General features: G+C 41.0%; 1 protein-coding gene and 2 long non-coding RNA genes across 24 annotated transcripts in view; all 3 read left to right on the forward strand.

The window, feature by feature from the left end:
* The window catches only part of LOC127002706 (uncharacterized), a 4170-nt gene extending 2069 nt beyond the window's left edge, over positions 1 to 2101 (forward strand). For 6 of the 9 annotated variants that reach the window (XR_007756430.1, XR_007756432.1, XR_007756429.1 and 3 more), the window contains one exon: positions 96 to 2101. This is a non-coding gene — a long non-coding RNA (uncharacterized LOC127002706). The remainder of the gene's footprint in view (positions 1 to 95) is intronic. The other 3 variants (XR_007756435.1, XR_007756431.1, XR_007756436.1) reach the window with 3 other exon arrangements.
* Positions 1 to 15000, forward strand: part of LOC127002705 (1-phosphatidylinositol 4,5-bisphosphate phosphodiesterase classes I and II-like) — a 148313-nt gene that overhangs the window by 66697 nt on the left and 66616 nt on the right. The gene's annotated exons all lie outside the window — the stretch shown is intronic.
* LOC127002707 (uncharacterized) lies at positions 3223 to 6056 on the forward strand. 4 transcript variants are annotated; one of them, XR_007756440.1, is made up of 5 exons: positions 3223 to 4856; positions 4956 to 5059; positions 5104 to 5184; positions 5243 to 5329; positions 5496 to 6056. It is a non-coding gene; the product is annotated as an uncharacterized LOC127002707 (long non-coding RNA). The 4 variants fall into 4 exon arrangements; XR_007756439.1 differs by having other exon boundaries at positions 3224 to 5059; positions 5496 to 5651; positions 5704 to 6056; XR_007756441.1 differs by having other exon boundaries at positions 3223 to 4955; positions 5050 to 5184.

A 15000-nucleotide genomic window follows, 5' to 3' on the forward strand; every position in this document is an offset into this window, starting at 1 on the left:
TGTGGAAGTATGATTAGCCGTCTTAAGAAGGGTGATAAGGGAGCAACGTGTCGCGTCTTGTAAGGCAAAAAAGAATCGTTATAGAAGAGCTAAAGGTTAGGTTAGGTTAGGTTAGGTTAGGCGATAGTGTAGCGAGGTGTTGTTTTTGCTGGTTTTGTATATGAACGTTTGTGTGGAAGTACGATTCGTGGCATTGAAGAAAGTGATGAGATAAGTTGATGGCGTAGAGTGATGAAGTGACGGCATGATAAACTCTCCTTTCTTTCATTCAGCACGGTTCATAAACTCCCAGAATGACGCAATAAGTGGAGTATTATGTGAAAGAAACAGAACGAAAGAAAAAATGAGGATTGAGAATTAACGAAAACGGAATGAACGATGAAAAAAAGCGTGAAAATGGTTGAAAAAGGAAAAGAAAGGGAATGAAAAAATGAAAACAGGAATTAAAGAAACAGAACGAAAGGAAAAAAATGAGGAATGGAAATAAATGAAAACGGAATGAAATATGAAAAAAGCGAAAAATGGTTGAAAAAGGAAAAGAAAGGAAATAGAAAGGAAAACATGAATTAAAATGAATGAAAAAGAAGGAAAGGGAATGAAAGGGGATTAGATATGAAAAACAGAATGAAAGTTAATGAAAAAAGTGAATGATTGACGGAATGAAGGATGAAAAAAGCGAAAAATGGTTGAAAAAGGAAAAAGAAAGCGAAGAAAAATGAAAACAAGAATTAAAATGAATGAAAAAGAAGGAAAGGGAATGAAAGTTGAAGTGAATGAAAGGGGATTAGATATGAAAAACAGAATGAAAGTTAATGAAAAAAGTGAATGATTGACGGAATGAAAGATGAAAAAAGCGAAAAATGGTTGAAAAAGGAAAAGAAAGCGAAGAAAAATGAAAACAAGAATTAAAATGAATGAAAGAGGAGGTAAGGGAATGAATGAAGGGGGATTAAATATGAAAAAAAAAGAATGAAAGTTGATGAAAAAAGTGAATGATTGAGAAAAGCGTGAGAATGAAAAATGAAAAGATAAAATAGATGATATAAAAAATTGAATGGATGAAAAAAATATAAATAAATGAAAATAATGAAAAGGAATGAAGGAAGAACATGATGGAGGGAATGAAGAAGAGTGTGAAAGGCAATGAAAAGGAATGAAGGAAGAATGAAGAAAAAGGAAATGAGAATGAAAATGCGAAAAATTTGTGAATGAAAAGTGAAAAATAAAACGAAAATAGATTAATAAAAGCTGTAAATGAATGAAGAAAAACGAAACAAAAAAAGGTTGAAAACTATGAAAAAAAAAAGCAAATTAATGAGAAAAGTTAGCGAATGAAAAATGAAAAAAAACGAAAATCGATTAATAAAAGCAGTAAATTAATGAAAAATAAGGTTGAAAATTATGAAAAAAAAGCAAATTAATGAGAAAAGTTAGTGAATGAAAAATGAAAAAAACGAAAATCGATTAATAAAAGCAGTAAATTAATGAAAAATAAGGTTGAAAATTATGAAAAACTGAATGAAGAAAGCCATTCCAAAAAGGTGCGTGAGGCTTCGCGCAAAAACTACCCCAATAATTTCTTCTTTGTCTCATCCCTGTCAAGCAATAACGCGCAACTAATGTGTTCGCTGTCGCCTCTTTGTCATAATTTGTCCACGAGGCGTCTGCATAAATACGCGTTACGTTGTGTTTAGACTTGTTGTGACTTGTTCTGATTAGTAAGGCGACAGACACTCTCTCTCTCTCTCTCTCTCTCTATCTATCTATCTATCTATCTGTCTCGGGGTTGATGCTTTGTTGTCTTGACGTGAAAGATGGCAAGTTTTTATTTTTTATTTTTTTATTTATTTCTGCAATAGATTTTTTTTGGGGGGGTTATTCATGGTTTCAATAGATTTCAATAGATATCTTTGGGGGTTATGCATGGTTTCAATAGATATCTTTGGGGGTTATGCATGGTTTCAATAGATATCTTTGGGGGGTTATTCAAAGTTTCAATAGATACTTTGGAGATAACACAAGGCAAAAAACAAAACAAAAAAACGAAATAATAAAAAAAAACAGCTAAGTCCCCCTGCACACACACACACACACACACACACACACACACAAAAAAAAAAAAAAAAAAAAAAAGAGTCAGATTCAGTGGGCGTGTCATCTGTTCCTCATATACCCATTCATTAACACGTAAAAAACACGCACTCTTACTCTCTCTATCATTAACTAACCACATATCATACATACCACAAGTAAAAAGATATTCTCCTTTTATCTCATAGTTTTTTCGCTTTCCTCCCACATGTAATCTTTCCCATCGGCACAAAAACCATCCACTTTTATCCTCTTCATTCACTACCTCTTCCACGTAATGTTTGTAGGCGAGTATCAAGACCTGCTCACCTGTCTGCTCCTGCCGCGGGGATGAGTGAAAGGGATCTCGTAACTGGTTGACAGACAGACATCAACTTCTATTTCAGCTTCGATTTCTTATATTTCTCCTTCGAAGTGGTGAACAGACTTTGATTTCTTATTTTTTAGCTTCATTTCCTTATACCTCAACTTCGTCAACTCCTATTTCTCCTTCAAACTAGTGGATAGATTTCAACTGCTTATAATTTGATCTTCTTTTTCGATTTCTCCTTCAAACTGAGACTCAAATTCCTTCTATTTCGGCTTCAATTCCTTATATTTCTCCTTCGAAGTGGTGAACAGACTTTGATATCTTATTTTTTAGCTTCATTTCCTTATACCTCAACTTCGTCAACTCCTATTTTTTCTTCAAACCGATGGATAGACAAACTTACTTCAACTCCTTCTATCTTAGCTTCGATTCCTTATTTTTCTCCTTCGAAGTTGTGAACAGACTTTGATTCCTTATTTTTTCAACTTCAATTCCTTATACTTCAGCTTCGTCAACTCCTATTTTTTCTTCAAACCGATGGATAGACAAACTTACTTCAACTCCGTCTATTTCAGCTTCGATTCCTTATATTTCTCCTTCGAAGTGGTGAACAGACTTTGAGATCTTATTTTTTAGCTTCATTTCCTTATACCTCAGCTTCGTCAACTCCTATTTTTCCTTCAAGCTGATGGACAGACAAACGTACTTCAACTCCGTCTATTTCAGCTTCGATTCCTTATTTTTCTCCTTCGAAGTGGTGAACAGACTTTGAGATCTTATTTTTTAGCTTCATTTCCTTATACTTCAGCTTCGTCAACTCCTATTTTTCCTTCAAGCTGATGGACAGACAAACGTACTTCAACTCCGTCTATTTCAGCTTCGATTCCTTATTTTTCTCCTTCGAAGTGGTGAACAGACTTTGAGATCTTATTTTTTAGCTTCATTTCCTTATACCTCAGCTTCGTCAACTCCTATTTCTCCTTCAAACTGGTGGACAGACAAACTTACTTCAACTCCGTCTATTTCAGCTTCGATTCCTTACATTTCTCCGTCAAAGTGGTGAACAGACTTTGATTCCTTATTTTTTCAACTTCAATTCCTTATACTTCAGCTTCGTCAACTCCTATTTTTTCTTCAAACTGATGGATAGACAAACTTACTTCAACTCCGTATATTTCAGCTTCGATTCCTTATTTTTCTCCTTCGAAGTGGTGAACAGACTTTGAGATCTTATTTTTTAGCTTCATTTCCTTATACTTCAGCTTCGTCAACTCCTATTTCTCCTTCAAACTGGTGGACAGATAAACTTACTTCAACTCCTATTTCGGCTTCAACTCCTTATGTTTTCACCTTCAGACTTCAACCAACACCAACGCCATCTATCGGAAACTGCCCTCATCATCTTTTTGTAATCGTATGCTCTTTCCTTCTATTTCAGCTTCATCTCCTTCTGTTTCTCCTTCAGACTTCAACTACAGTATTTGAGCTTCAACTCCTTCTATTCCTCCTCCAGACTAAACCACCGTCTTTATCCTCTTGTAATCGCACGTATGGTCTTTAAAACATACACGTAAGACCTCCAGTTCAAGACCTTTACTATTTTTATAACGTTCAAGTGTCTCGGTCAAGAAAACGATGATCTCGGCAACATTTTTCAACGTTTTCTCCCTCTGTCTCCAACCCGTTTATCGTGTTCGTCTCATGAGGGGGAACTGCGTCATTAGGCTTTTAGTACTTATGATTAGTCCATTGTAAGGTTGGTGGGGGTGAAAAGTGTATTGATTGTATGCTATTTTTTTTTCATCATTTTTGAAGTGGTAGTGAAGAGTGTGAACTTCGTTACGATACCGAGTCTATTGTCGACTGCTTGTCATTTAATACATTTACCGACATACATCTCTTGCAAATTTTTCACGTCATTTCTTCAATGAACGAACATTTATGAAGGGCACTGTTCATGCCACAGCCCAAAGTAAAATAACCGTGCGTACCTAAAACGCGGCTGGATAGCAGAGTCCCCCATCACCGTAACACAGACTGCAGCGCCATCTCTTGCAAACCTTACTAATTGTTTCTTCTATGGACGAAAATATATGAAGAGTACACATAACACAGCGTAAAGTAGTAGCGTAGCGTATATACCTTAAACGCAGATGAATACAAGAGTTCGCCATCACAAGACAGACTGGGGGCGCCATCTCTCGCAAATCTTTCCAACTCAGCGACTCGCGAAATGGAAACACAGCAACGCCTCGCCGGCCCACGCGCGACACACGTTCCGGGTCGCTGCCTGGCGCGGCCTCGAGCTCCATCGGCTGTGTGGGAAACGTGGGTTGAGCGGGATGCTGGGGCGTGCGTGTGTGTGCTTGTAGGAAGGGAGGCTTGCTGAGGTTAGGTTTGTTAGTGTGTTGTTTGAAGTGGAGTGTAAAGGTCAGCTGGGGGTGGAAAAGGTTAGGTTAGGTTAGGTTGGATTGAAGTGGAGTGTAAAGGTCAGCTGGGGTTGGATTAGGTTAGGTTGAAGTGGAGTGTAAAGGTCAGTTGGGGGCTGGAAAAGGTTAGGTTGGATTGAAGTGGAGTGTAAAGGTCAGCTGGGGTTGGATTAGGTTAGGTTGAAGTGGAGTGTAAAGGTCAGTTGGGGGTTGGAAAAGGTTAGGTTAGGTTAGGTTGAAGTGGAGTGTAAAGGTCAGCTGGGGTTGGATTAGGTTAGGTTGAAGTGGAGTGTAAAGGTCAGTTGGGATTGTAAAAGGTTTGGTTAGGTTAGTTTGAAGATGGAGTTTGTAAAGGTCAGTTGGGGGCTGGAAAAGGTTAGGTTAGGTTAGGTTGAAGATGGAGTTTGTAAAGGTCAGTTGAGATTGGAGAAGGTTATGTTAGGTTAGTTTGAAGTTGGAGTTTGTAAAGGTCAGTTGGGCCTGAAAGAGGTTAGGTTAGGTTAGTTTGAAATTGGAGTTTGTAAAGATCAATTGAGATTGGAAAAGGTTATGTTTGGTTAGTTTGAGGTTGCAGTTTGGAAAGGTCACCTGGGGTTGGAAAAGGTTAGGTTAGTTTGAAGATGGAGTTTGTAAAGGTCAGTTGAGATTGGAGAAGGTTATGTTAGGTTAGTTTGAAGTTGGAGTTTGTAAAGATCAATTGAGATTGGAAAAGGTTATGTTTGGTTAGTTTGAGGTTGCAGTTTGGAAAGGTCACCTGGGGTTGGAAAAGGTTAGGTTAGTTTGGAGTTGGAGTTTGTAAAGGTCAATTGGGCATGGAAAAGGTTAGGTTAGTTTGGAGTTGAAGTTTGGAAAGGTCATTTTGGGTTAGAAAAGGTTAGGTTAGATTAGTTTGGAGTTGGAGTTTGGAAAGGTCAGCTGGGGTTGGAAAAGGTTGGGTAGGTTAGGTTATTGTTAGGTAAGGTCAGCGTTAGTTTGTAGGGTAAGTGGAGTTGAAGTGGGTTTGAAGCGAAGTTTTGAGTGGACTGCTTTTCATTAATATGTGTGTGTGTGTGTGTGTGTGTGTGTGTGTGTGTGTGTGTGTGTGTGTGTGTGTGTGTGTGTGTGTGTGATTAGCTACTTTAACTAACCTTTATTAAAGTTAGTAAATATATTTAGGCTTGTTTACCGAACGTGTGTGTGTGTGTGTGTGTGTGTGTGTGTGTGTGTGTGTGTGTGTGTGTGTGTGTGTGTGTGTGTGTGTAAAAACTGAAAAGGTTAAGCAGCATTCGTTTGGAGATTAAGTTAAAATGGAGTTTGATCTCTCTCTCTCTCTCTCTCTCTCTCTCTCTCTCTCTCTCTCTCTCTCTCTCTCTGTGTGTGTGTGTGTGTGTGTGTGTGTGTGTGTGTTAAACCTGATTAGCTTACTTGGATAGGCTCGAATAGGCCGGTCTGGTTAAGCTTTAGTACGTTCGGAGCTCGTCACGCCTGGCTGGGTTCCGCGGCTGCTCCTCAATACGCCTCGCCTAGCAGTGTTTGGCGGAGTCTAAGACCAAGAAGGAGAGGCAAACCAGGAAGCTTTAGCACCTTAACCTCGCGTATATTGAGTGACGTCAGCTGTCAGTCGTATTTCTTTTTCAGACTAACTATTTCAGCTTTATCTTTTACTTCATCAGACTTCAACTATCGCCAACGCCATCTTTTGGAAACTAACCTCTTGACCCTCTGTTGATCGCAAGGAGACTTTAACCCCTTCTATTTCAGCTTCATCTTTTACTTCTCCTTCAGACTTCAACTATCGCCAACGCCATCTTTTGGAAACTAATCTCTTGACCCTCTGTTGATCGCAAGGAGACTTTAACCCCTTCTATTTCAGCTTCATCTTTTACTTCTCCTTCAGACTTCAACTATCGCCAACGCCATCTTTTGGAAACTAACCTCTTGACCCTCTGTTGTTGGCAAGGAGACTTTAACCCCTTCTATTTCAGCTTCATCTTTTACTTCTCCTTCAGACTTCAACTATCGCCAACGCCATCTTTTGGAAACTAAGCTCTTGACCCTCTGTTGATCGCAAGGAGACTTTAACCCCTTCTATTTTAGCGTCACCTCTTTCTGTTTCTCCTTCAGACTTCTATTTCATCCATCATCATCTATTAGTCTGAAGTTACATAGATAAGGGTAAAGCCTGTAGAGTTGGGGGCATACACTATAGGCTCGTGGTGTCTCGGGGACTGTTCTGCATCGAGTCTAGGAAAGTTTCAGTAAGATATTTTTGGGTTATTTAAAAAATCTGTCGAGTCTAGGGAAGTTTCAATATGCTTCCTTCCGTCGAGTTTAGGAAAGTTTCAATAGATTTCTTTGTGGGTATTTGAAGCTGTGTCGAGTCTTGGAAAGTTTCAGTAAGATATTTTTGGGTTATTTAAAAATCTGTCGAGTCTAGGAAAGTTTTATTAGGCTACTTTTGGTCATTTGAAGTTCCGTCGAGTCTAGGGAAGTTTCAATATGCTTCCTTCCGTTGAGTTTAGGAAAGTTTCAATAGGTTTCTTTGTGGGTACTTAAAGTTGTGTCGAGTCTGTAGTCGGCTCCACGAAAACTGGCATAAATTTTCCTTCAGGGGTGGACTCGCAGACTTGGTATCATTGCGCGCTTATTGGGCAATTCTTAACATGTTTTGATGCGCATAAAATTGGCTTTGTATACCTTCCAAAACCCTTTGTGAGCCATAAGGTAACAGATTGCACCGATAAAAACTAATGCAATAATACCTATTGATAAGTATGTGCCTTTTGAACTATTATAAGTTAATCTGAAACGACATTCATAACAAAACTTAGTCAGAACTGCACGTAAACGGACAGCGGCTGAGGCGACTGTTGAGGCTATACTTTTCATACTACTACAAAGAGCTCGGCTACAACTCTTTTATTGTAAGATTTCTTGGTATATTTTCAGGCCTGGCTTCGTACTTAACATAATGTGTAGTGATGCCACGGAATCATAACGTAAACATTGGCCTAAGGCAGGAACCTTCTCATTTTTTTTTTTATTTATTTTTTTTTTTTTTTTACAGCCAAGGAGACAGCTCACACACACACACACAGAGAGAGAGAGACAGAGAGAGAGAGAGAGAGAGAGAGAGAGAGAGAGAGAGAGAGAGAGAGAGAGAGAGAGAGAGAGAGAGAAAGAAAAAAAAGGCCCGCTACTCACTGCTCCCGAACAGAGGTTAAAGGAGTGTCCAAAATCAGAGGTTAATTTCGGGAGGAGAGGTGTCCTGATACCCATTCCATCGTCCATGGCATTATGTTTCTAATCTTTGTGGGTGATAAACTAATAAATAGCCATAAGGAAGAGCGATTACGAGAATATCTATAGCCTATTCATTTGGTGCAAGGCCATTCACAGTAGCTTAGTTCCAGCGACTCCACTTCCCCCTTCTGGCTGGGTAGCTCCGAGCAGAATGATGTAACCGACTTGTCATGTTAAGTTGTCAACATAAAATGCATATCTAATAGCCTCTTCCATTTAGCGTAACCCTGTTTTCGCCGCGAGAGCGTGCGATAGCGTTTGAAAAGCGCGGCGAAAACACTGGGCTAATATTGGCGTCCAAATCTTAGGTTGTCGGGACTCTATGAAGGACTCTACAGATCACGACCCAGAAATGGGTTACGCTAAATGGAAGAGGCTATAACACAAACTGCTAATTTCTGTTCACACACTAAAATTAGCAGTTTGTGTTATATATGCATTTTATGTTGACTACCTAACATTTTATTATTACTAACCAGTTTATGTTATGATGACTACTTAACATGATAAGTCGGTTACATCATCCCGCTCGGAGCTACCCAGCCAGAAGGGGGAAGTGGAGTCGCCGGAACTGAGCTACCGTGAGTGGCCTTGCCCAAATGAATAGACTATACATTTATATACCAAAAGTGTTGATTTTAAGAGGTAACAGAGAGCGAGAGACAGTAAGCTATATGACGGCAAACGAAATAGCCGCAACATAGATTTAGTAAACAACAGCCCATGAGCGGCGCGGAGACCGTCACTCAAGCAATGACGCCAAGTCCGCGAGTCCACCCCTGAAGGAAAATCTAAGCCAGTTCTCGTGGAACCGACTATAGTAAAGTTTCATTAGGTTACTTTTCGTTATTTAGGTTCTGTCTGGTCTGAGGAATATAAGTAGGACTGTAGATTTGCTGATTTTGAAAGTAGAAAACAGAGAGGATCATTAAAGGAGGGGAAAATGGGGGGAGAGGGGCAAGAGAGGGGTGAAGGAGTGTTTGCAGGAGTTACATACGAAAACTTCAGCTTCGTTTGTAGTCGTAAGTTTCAAATGGTCTCCGAGGTGGGGCGTCAGGGTTCGGCCAAGTCACTTCAGGCTGAGTCTCGCCCGGAAAACTTTCTGAAGCGGTTGTTTTGGTTCATCTAAGTTTTTGTCGAGTTTAGGAAAGTTGGATCTAAGTTGAGGTCTAGTCGGTATCTGGTCGAGGTTCGCGGATTCTTGGTCGGAGTAGCTTGGTCGATCGAAGCCACAGACCCCATCGACCGCCGCCTGCAGCCCTTTAGCGGTGGGTGGTAGTGAGGCTTGGGTCGATGGCCTAACCGGGGGGAGGAGGGGGAGGGGGGTGGGAGGAGGGGGAGAGGGGGGGGGGGGGCTGCACAGTGTAATTCGCTATGGTCTGATCACGCGACAGTCTCGGGATCGGCAGGGAAAGAAAGGCACCGACGACTCCACAGAGGAAGAAGTAAAAAAGAATAGAAGATGTAGAAGAGGAAATAGAAACCGTAAAAGAAGTAAATAGAATAAGCCGTAAAAGAAGGAACGAAGAGAGAGAGAGAGAGAGAGAGAGAGAGAGAGAGAGAGAGAGAGAGAGAGAGAGAGAGAGAGAGAGAGAGAGAGAGAGAAGATAGGAAAGGGAAGGGAAGGAAGGATGGAAGGGAGGGAAGGATTGTACATGGATATAAGACGTCAAAGAGAGAGAGAGAGAGAGAGAGAGAGAGAGAGAGAGAGAGAGAGAGAGAGAGAGAGAGAGAGAGAGAGTAGATATGAAAGGGAAGGAAAGGAGGTAGGAAGGAAGGAAGGAAGGAATGGAGAGAGGGAAGGATTACATGGGTATATATAAGATTCTCCAGGTCATAACTTCGGGGATTCCTTTAAATTGATGGAGCTCACAAGGTACTGGGTTTCACTACAAGGAGAGTAAGCAACAGAAGCGCTGAAGTCATCCTCAAGTTATATTTAGCATTAGTTAGACCTCAAGGAGACTAAGCAACAGAAGCGCTGAAGTCATCCTTAAGTTATATTCAGCATTAGTTAGACCTCATCTCGATCGTGCGGTTCAAATATGGTCTTACGTGGTCGAAGTTAACTAATGGATGGAGGGTTTTAATAGGGATGATGTTAATACGGAGACTGCCCATTCGTTTTCACTCCCCCCAGGAATCGAACCCGGGACCTCTTGGTTGTGGGGCGAGCATGTTAACCACTCCACCATAAAGATCCTTCGTGTGTGTGTGTGTGTGTGTGTGTGTGTGTGTGTGTGTGTGTAACGAGAGGATTCTGATGTCGATTCGCAATTTGCCACGAAGGAGTTTACGTGAGAAAGATGCATTACTGTTTTTTTTATTCTTTTTTCCTGTTGTTGTTGTTGTTTCTTCTCTCCTCTCCCTTTCTTTTTCCCCTCTCCCCTTTCTTCCTCTCTCTCTCTCTCTCTCTCTCTCTCTTCTCTCTCTCTCTCTCTCTCTCTCTCTCTCTCTCTTTCTCTCTCTATCTCTTTTGTTTCCGCTGCCCCCTATCTATCTCTCTCTCTCTCTCTCTCTCTCTCTCTCTCTCTCTCTCTCTCTCTCTCTCTCTCTCTCTCTCTCTCTCTCTCTCTCTCTCTCTCTCTCTCTCTCTCTTTCCTTCCCTTCCCCCTCCAGTCCTTTCATTTCCTACCTCCTCCTCCTCCTCCTCCTCCTCCTCCTCCAACCCCTCACAAAGAAACAAAAACGGATTGGCGCCAAGTAAAAATCAGCGAATATATGACCTCATGAGACCGCCACGCACGCACGCACGCACGCACGATGAAAGAGTGAAAAAATAACCCCTGAATTTATGGATCCTTGCCCCTGTACCTCCCTCCGTCACCCTCCCTCCCTCTCTCCCTCAACACAATTCTATGTCATTTCCGTGAGGCTGAGACAGATTAATGCGAGCGCTCTATAACTGTGTCTGTCTGTATGTATGTATATGTATGTATGTGTGTTGGGGTGGAGGGGTTGCCGTGTGTGTGTGTGTGTGTGTGTGTGGAGTCAGCTTGTGGGCGGACGATGATTTGGAAAAAAGAATTACCAAAAGGAAGGAAGAAGGTATGGAAAGGAAGAAGAAGGAGGAGGAGGAGAAGCAAGGAGATGTAAGTTAAGAAGGATAGGAAGGAAGAAAGGAAGAAAGGGAAATGAAGTGAAAGGAGGAGAAAGGAGGAAGGGGAGGAAGTAAAGGAATTGTAGAAAGAGGAAGAGGAGGTAGGGGATAAAGTTAGGTTGGGGAGAAGGAAGAGAGGGGGGGAGGCATAGAAGAAGGAAGCGAATTGTAGAAAGAGGAAGGGGAGGTAGGGGATAAAGTTAGGTTGGGAAGAAGGAAGAGAGGGGGCGAGGCATTGAAGGAGGAAGGGAATTGTAGAAAGAGGAAGAGGAGGTAGGAGATAAAGTTAGGTAGGGGAGAAGGAAGGGAAGGAAAGAGAGAGAAATATAAATTAGGTAAGAAAGAAATGTAGAGAGAGAAAGGGAAGGAAGAGATGAAGCAAGCGAAAAGAAGTAATTAGGAAAGTTTGGAAATAGGAGAAGGGTGGGAGGATGAAGGGGAGATAGATAAAGAAGGAAGAAAAGTTTGGGAGAGATAATGAAGGGAAGGAAGGATGAAAACGGGCAGAAATGGCTCCACTATAAAAAATTGCCTGCGCCATGATGGGCTTGGGTCGACCAGCGCTACAGGCGAAGACGTAAAAAAGAAAGGAAAAAAAAGAAAGCTCCGGAAAGTAGATAAGAAAAGAAGGGAGGGAGAAAGGGAAGTATAAAGAGAGAAAACAACAACAACAACAAAAAAAAACCCAGCAAGTATAAGAAAGAAAAAACAGTAATGGATCTTTCCCACAAACTCTCCCCTGACGAATTTCATATTGACAAAAAAAAAAAATAATCTCGTTACACACACACACACACACACACACACACACACACACACACACACACACACACACACACACACACACACACACACACACACACAAACACAGACAAACACGCGATTCAGACATACAAATAAAACAGTGAATTCATACCAACCCCAAAAAAATAAAAATAAAAAAATAAAAAAAACACGCCAGAAAGTCATTATAATTTAGTCCATGCCTTATTTTTGGGTCCAACCGTAATCCCATTTTCTTTAACCGGCTCCGTTTTCTTTAAGTAGCTGCCGGTGGCCAACTTCACAGGTCGTTGGCGGCGGTAATGCGTCCCAGATAACACCCGGAGCCTGTTATTGGCGGAGGGGGAACTGAAGGAAAGGTGATAAATTGATGGAGGGGGAGAAATAAAGTAGAGAAGAAATAAAAGAAAATTGGTAGAAGAAATAGAAAAAGAAACAGGAAGGAAAGAGGAAGGAAGGAGAAAGTACAAGAAAATTAAAGAATGTACAGAAGAGAGAGAGAGAGAGAGAGAGAGAGAGAGAGAGAGAGAGAGAGAGAGATAAAACACACACACACACACACACACACACACACACACACACACACACACACACACACACACACCATCCCCCCACCCACCCCACACAACCCCCCACCCCCTTCCCCCTCCCCCCCACACACACATAACCCCATCGAATATATAATAAACGCTTGCCTTGCTCTGGTCCTCCCGCGGGCATCGTTAGCTTGAAGAGACTAGCGGCGGAGCGGAAGAGAAAAGTAGCGGATCGTTGGCAAGTGTGTCCACGAAATGCAGTATTGGTTAGCCTGGGTCTGCGTGATTGAAATGTAGGGTAGGGTAGTAGTAGTAGTAGTAGTAGTAGTAGTAGTAGTAGTGGTGGTGGTGGGGTAGTTGTTTTTTGAAAGGTAGGGTAGGTTAGAATACGTTAACTTTCATGAAATAATAAAATGATTGCGTTAGGGTTTCGCAAATTGCATATTCAGTAAAATTATATCATTCAGAAGAGACGTTAAATATATATATATAAATAGCATTCGACACAATTCACGTGCGTTTCGTCAAATATTAATAACGCTATGTTAGACTTGCAAATTACAGATAAATTAAACTATGTAAATTAGGCGCAGACGAAGCTAAACCACATGTAACTTTAGTCTGTTCAAACCTCGCTTTCCTCTGGCGCCTTGGTAGTGTTTGTCAGGCCTCTGATTGGCTGGATCCCTCTCTGGCTCTTAAGGAGGGTGTCTGCCAACGACTTTTGTTTTTGTTCCACGTGTCTCTGTTATTGGCGCGTCTCACCTCTTTTACAAATTAGTTATTGTTGACTCAATTTGGTCGATTTTCCCAGACGCATCCATCTCCTGAATCATCTCTTTCTCAAGGTCGGAAAGAAGATGAGTCGTGTTCGCATGTGTCGTTTTTCGCGTACATGTTACAGAAACTTTGTCACACTTCCACCAGCGTCATCAAGCAACCCATGGAAGCCTTGTCAAATGCCTGTGCCTGGGCGCCGAAATGTTTAACCCCTTGACCGCGGAGTTCCCACAAGAAGACATCAGCAAATTACAGGAATGGAACGAAAAGTGGCTGCTACAATTCAATGAGGAAAAATGTAAAGTCCTGCACCTTGGGAGGGGATATCCAGCACACCAATACCACATGGGAAACACTCCACTATCCACCACAGAAGCAGAGAAAGACCTCGGACTATACGATACCAGGCTACCAGTGAAAGCCGAATCCGTACCAATCGCAGCAGACGGGTTAAGAACATGACCCATAGACTCAGCATATGTTGAGTAATGTAAACCTGGCCGGCCGTGTCCGTAGAGTTTTCCGCGTCACTGCCGATGTCACGCTCCGCCCGTAACACACTTTCTCTTGTCGGTACTGCAAAGTTAGTGACAATTTGGTGGAAATCCTGGTGAACAAAACTGCTGAATGAATAAAAAATTTGAATAGACAAAAAAAAACTCGAATAAATGTGTTAGAAAAGGAAATGAAGTAGAAAATTGAAGATTAAAAGAAATATATGTAAAAATAAGAGAAAAAGAGAGCCATGAATAAATATGAAGGAGAAAAAGAAAAAAAAAGTGAAGATAATATAAATTAGAAGAAACATTTTACTCTGCTGATGCGAAATGTGGCGGAACATTTACCGAGATTTAAATTAATGTGTTGAACTAAATGCGTATATTAGACAAGCTGAGGGAAATAATATAGCAGCCTGCCGCCCGGGAGTGTGTGATGGACAAACAACCTCCAGAGAGCCAGACATTAATCCAGCCAATCAGAAAAGGCCTGACAAACACTGCTAAGTCCCCTGAAGAAGACTTTGGACATATAACAGAATAGTGAAATACTGACAAGGCTAAGGTTAGGCTCTCGCGAATTACAGCTAAAGTTCAGATAAGGGGAAACGAACCTAAAATAAATATCAAACATGACTCACAATAACTAACGAATCATAACATAGACTAACAAAACAATAGAGATAATAAAAGAAAGAAAATACGAAAAAATAACTAGAAAAAACAAGGAGAAAATCACAGAAGAGGAGAACAAGTAGAAATAGAAGTTGAAGAAGAATATGTATCAACGGGTTACAAAGGGCAGACGATAGATAGGTTAGGAAATAATAGATGATTGAATAGATGATTGGAATAAGATAAGAAAGGTCAGTTAGCGTAAAATATTGACGATGGGAAGCTAAAAGGAGACATAGTTGGGTACGAGACCTTTACAGAGAGAGAAAAAAACAGATTGAAAATACAAATGTCAAGAGAGAGAGAGAGAGAGAGAGAGAGAGAGAGAATAGAAGAAAGTTGAAAGGAAAAATTGTCAAAAGAAATATATTGAGGGAAAAGAAGACGAAGAGGCAAAGAACGAAGAAAAAAAGGTTTTAAAGAAAAATAAAGAAGAGATAGAGAATTAGTTTGGAGAGAGAGAGAGAGAGAGAGAGAGAGAGAGAGAGAGAGAGAGAGAGAGAGAGAGAGAGAGAGA

The sequence above is a fragment of the Eriocheir sinensis genome, chromosome 24, assembly GCF_024679095.1.
Source record: "Eriocheir sinensis breed Jianghai 21 chromosome 24, ASM2467909v1, whole genome shotgun sequence".
Classification (NCBI taxonomy): domain Eukaryota; kingdom Metazoa; phylum Arthropoda; class Malacostraca; order Decapoda; family Varunidae; genus Eriocheir; species Eriocheir sinensis.